The sequence below is a fragment of the Ricinus communis genome, chromosome 6 (genome assembly GCF_019578655.1).
Source record: "Ricinus communis isolate WT05 ecotype wild-type chromosome 6, ASM1957865v1, whole genome shotgun sequence".
Lineage (NCBI taxonomy): Eukaryota > Viridiplantae > Streptophyta > Magnoliopsida > Malpighiales > Euphorbiaceae > Ricinus > Ricinus communis.
Window position 1 is genome coordinate 9765285 of NC_063261.1, and position 5342 is coordinate 9770626.

At 39.5% G+C, this 5342-nt stretch overlaps 1 non-coding gene across 1 annotated transcript; it reads left to right on the forward strand.

Annotated features, from left to right (window-relative positions):
- Positions 1-4624: 4624 nt before the first annotated feature.
- On the forward strand, positions 4625-4731 carry LOC112535132. Its single transcript, XR_003079324.1, has one exon. It is a non-coding gene; the product is annotated as a small nucleolar RNA R71 (small nucleolar RNA).
- Positions 4732-5342: the final 611 nt, after the last annotated feature.

Here is a 5342-nt window from a genome sequence, read left to right on the forward strand (position 1 = left end):
TGGACGGTGATCGGTCCTGACCAACGGCTCTTTAGTTTCCCACATAAGAGTTGGAGTCATAAGTTATACAATAACACACTATCACCAACTTGGAACTCCTTGGTGCTCCTTAGCCTCTTGTCATGCCACTTCTTGGTACACTCCTTGTAGATTAAGGAGTTGTCATATGCTTGGTTATGCCACTCATCCAACTCGTTAAGCTGCCACTGTCTGTGTTTACCTGCATTAACAACATCAAAATTGTAAGTTTTCAAAGCCCCCAATGCTTTATGCTGAAGTTCAACAGCCAAATGGCATGCTTTCCTACAAACTAGCCTATATGGTGTAAAACTAATTGAAGTACGATAGTCCATCCTAAATGCCCATAAGGCATCATCTAGCTTCTCCGCCTATTCCTTCCTACTCACTCTTATAGTTTTCTTTAAAATCTATTTCAAACCCTTATTAGTAACCTCCACTTGCCCATTGGTTTGTGTTTGATAGGGTGTAGAAAACCTATGTGATACACCATAGCGTTTAAGTACCTTTTCTAATTGGGCATTACAAAAATGAGTCCTCCTGTCACTAGTAAGAGCTCTAGGTAAAAAGTCTTTTGAGGAATCTTGTAATTACCCTAGCATCATCAATGGGAAAAGCTTGCACTTTGGGTAACTTAGAAAAGTACTCAATGATAACCAAGATGTATTTATTACCATAGAAAAAAAGGAAAGGGTCCCATGAAGTCAATGCTCCAAACATCAAAAATCTCAATAGCTTGAATGCTCGTTTAGGGCATCTCATCACTAGTAGAGATGTTACTTGATCTTTGGCATCCCTCACAAACCTGAACAAATGCTCTAGCATCCTTAAAGGTCGTCGGCCAGTAGAATCTAGAGTCTAGCACCTTCCTAGCTGTGTGATTTCTAGCTTAATGACCTCCCATTGGTCCTTCATGGTAATGCCCTAGAATTTGGAGGATATCCTCCCTATGTACACATCTCCGAATAACCTGATATGCACAAACCACTGAACAAGAAAGGGTCCTCCCAAATGGTAGTATTTCAATTCAGAAAAGAATGTCTTATTTTGCTAAAATGTCATACCCTTCGGAAGGACTTTAGTAACCAGATAGGTTGCAAAATCAGAAACCAAGGGATATTAGAATTAACCTGAACTGAGCATAAAAACTCATATGGAAAATTGTCATCAATCGCCCTCTCATCAAGCACCTCCAAAGTTGGGTTTTCTAGCCTAGAAAGGGGGTCTGTTGCCAAGTTCTCAGCACCTTTCTTATCCTTGATCTCAATATTGAACTCCTGCAACAACGGAATCCAGCGAATGAGTTTAGGCTTTGCATCATTTTTACTGAACAAGTACCTGAGTGTGGAATGGTTCGTGTAAACCACAGTCTTTGATAGCACCAAATAAAATATGAACTTGTCAAATGCAAAAACAATAGCAAGAAGCTCCTTTTCAATGGTGGTGTAGTGCTCCTAGGCATCAATCAATGTCTTGCTAGCATAGTAGATTGGTTGAAACTTCTTATCTCTCCTTTTTCATAAAATGGCTCCAACTGTAAAATCACTAGCATCGAACATAAGCTCAAATGGTAGCTCCCAATTAGGTGAAATCATAATTAGGGCTGTGGTTAGTTTCTCCTTCAATAACTTAAAAGCCTATAAACAATTATCAGAAACTACAAAAGGTACATCCTTTACAAGCAATTGAGTTAAAGGCTTAGCAATCTCAGAGAAGTCCTTAATAAACCTCCTATAGAAACCTGCATAACCTAAGAAGCTCCTTACAGCCTTAACTGAACTAGGTGGGGGGTAAATTAGCAATCATATCCACTTTGGCCCTATCGACCTCCATTCCCTCATGCGAAATTTTATGTCCCAGCACTATACCTTCCCTAACCATAAAATGACACTTTTCCCAATTAAGGACTAGGTTAGCATCCACACAACAATCAAGCATGCGTCTTAGATTATATAAACAGTGAGTAAAGAAGTTATCAAATATAGAAAAGTCATCCATAAAGACCTCCATGGACTCCTCAATCATATCGTGGAATATCACCATCATACATCTTTGAAAAGTCGCAGGTGCATTACACAATCCGAATGGCATCCTCCTATAAGCAAACGTACCATACAAGCAAGTAAAGGTTGTCTTCTCTTAGTCCTCAGGTGCAATAGGAATCTAGAAGTAACCTGAAAAACCATCTAGAAAACAATAAAACATATGCCGAGACAACCTTTCCAACATTTAGTCAATAAAAGGAATGGAAAAATGGTCCTTTCAAGTGGCATCATTTAGCCTTCTATAATCTATATACACTCAAAAGCCCATTACTATTCTAGTCGATATAAGCTCATCCTTCTCATTTTTAACGACAGTCATACATCCCTTTTGTGGAACCACCTGCACAAGACTAACCCAAGAACTATTAGATATAGGGTAAATTAAACCTACATCATGAAAAGTTCTGTTAGGTTCTTAGTAGCAGTCGGCGACCTTTTCTTCTTTTAAATTTTAATTACCTCATTTTTAACTACTTCCTTCATGTTCGAGTTCAGTCTGCACTATGGTTGCACCACTGACTTGTAACTATCCTCCACAAGGATCTTGTGCGACCAGTAGCTAGGACTAATCCTAGGAATGTCAGTAATTTTTCAAGCAAACGCCTTCTCGTACTTTCTAAGAGAGGTGAAAGTTATCTCCCTCTTCTCAGGTGTCAAGTCCGCTGCTAGAATGACGGGCAACCTGTTGTCTTGATCCAGATATGCATAGTTGAGATGCTTTAGGAGCTCTTTCAACTCAAGGACCGGTGGTTCCTCAAGTGATGGCCTCAATTTCTGCACACCTACCCTGTCAATCTTAACAAACTTATCAATATTCTTGCTTGGTTCATTAGTTAACAAAAAGGCAAGCTGCTCCAAGACACTCTTATTGGGTAGCTCATGCTCATCCTCTGCCTGCAAGGCAACTTGTGAGGGATCATCAAGCAATATTTCCTATAGCTGTATATTAAGAACTTCATCAAGTAAATCAACAAAAAACACAATATCATCATGATCTAAGGACTGTCTCATATAACTGTTCAAATCAAAAGTGATAGTTTCATCCACTATCCTAAGTTCAAGCTTCCATCACAAACATCTAATAATAGCCCTAGACGTTGCAAGGAAAGGTCGAGTTAGAATTAAAGGTATATTACTCTCACCATCCATGTCCATTATCACAAAGTCAACAGGAAATATAAATTTGTCAACCTTAATAAGCACATCCTCTACAAGACCCCTAGGATACTTAATAGTCCTATCAGCTAACTGTATGCTCATCCTAGTGGGTTTAGTCTCACCCAGCCCCAACTTGGTAAACAAACTGTATGGCATCAAATTAATGCTAGCTCCTAAATCAACTAAAGCATTGATAATTGTCAAACCACCAATCACACAAGGGACAGTAAAACTCCCTAGATCATGCTTCTTCTCTGGCAATTTGTTATGAAGTATAGCCGAACACTCCTCATTTAAGGTCATGATCGGTAAGTCCTTTAACTTCCTCTTATTGCTAAGGATCTTCTTTAAGAACTTCGTATACCTGGGCATTTGCAAATTAGCTTCAACAAAAGGTAAGTTAATTCACAGTTGTTTAAAGAAGTCCAGAAACTTACCAAACTGCTTATCAACTTTCTCTTGCTTCAACCTGGCAGGATATGAGATTGGGGGCTAGTATTCCCTCAAACGGCTTTTCTTCTTGCCCTCTACCTTCTCTGGCTCCATCACCTTGCTATCTCCATCTTTTTCTTCTGAATCTACCTGCACAACATCATCATCATTAGAAATAGGAATAGAACTAGATAGTTGCTTACCTGATCGCAAAGTGATAGCTTTCATGTGCTCTCTCGGGTTAGACTTCGTATTACTAGGCAAAGTCCCTAACTTCCTCTCAGTCATCATCTTAGAAACCTGGCCTATCTGAATGGAGGCCTGTTGATTTCTAAGAGTTGCGTCCGTTTGCTGGAATCTAGTCTTTGAAGTGGACACAATCTTCATCATCAGCTCCTCTAAGTTAGGTTTTTTCTCTTCAGTCTGAGGAGACTAAGGCGGGAGAACAGATTGTTGCGGCTGCTGATGTAGTCGTTGAAACTTTGGTGGCCCCTGGTTATTATTGTTTCTCCATCTGAAGTTCGGATGGTTTCTCCATCCTAGATTATAGGTGTTGCTATACGGGTTGTTCTGCTGCCTAGGCTGACTCCCCATATAGTCAAACTATTCATGGTTAGATGAAGAAGAGGAAGCAAACATACCTCCCGATATACATTTACTATTGTAATATGGGCCACCATAAAACTCACAACCCGCTTGAGCTGCTTGGACATGCATTTGGAGTTGATTCAGTTTCTTAGATAATAACTCCATTTGAGCCGCCAATGCTGCAGTGGCATCCAACTGGTGTACACTCCCTTGACGTCCCATCCTATTTCTAGTAGTGTGCCACTGGTAATTGTTTGTGGCCATCTCCTCAATCAAGCTTTGGTGTCTTGCTGCTCAAAGAACCACATGCAGCTGCATCTACCATCTGCTTAGTAGCCAAATTCAAACCATTATAAAAAGTTTATACATGTAACCATATTGGTAGTCCATGGTGTGGGCAGCATCGCAGTAGGTCCTTATACCTTTCCCAGGTGTCGTACATTGACTCATCGTCAAACTGCACAAAAGAAGATATGTCATTTCTAAGTTTAGCAGTTTTAGAAGGAGGAAAGTACTTAAACATAAATTTCTCTACCCAAGATTTCTAAGTAGTGATAGTGTTTGGACTTAGTGACTGTAGCGGAGACGAATTACATCGTCTGTTGTCCCATTAATCTTGAAGGTATCACAAATCTCCAAGAAACTTGCTATATCGTGTTAGGATCCTCATCTGGCAAGCCTTCGAACTAAACCGTTTGCTGCACCATCTAAATAACATTAGACTTTATTTCAAAAAACTGGCAACAATAACTGGTCTTGTAATGCATGTTCGTGTCCCCTACAGTGATGGTTTCTCAAGATCATACATTATCCAATTATTTTCATTATTGTCGTTGGCTTCTGCCATCTCTACTGTAATATTTTTTGATTCACTCTTGTGTACTACTTTCTCAACATGAATCTCTTCCTCCTTTACGTTCAATCGCTTTCTCAATTGCCTGAGGGATCACTCTGGTTCTAGTATAGGGTTTACTAGATCAGGATTGGACCTCCTAGTCAAACACTACCTAAAACAACAAATAACTAACAACATTATATGAATAAAATAATAAAATTGAACAAAAACAAATAATGGCTAAATTAACAACCTAGGCCATGTCA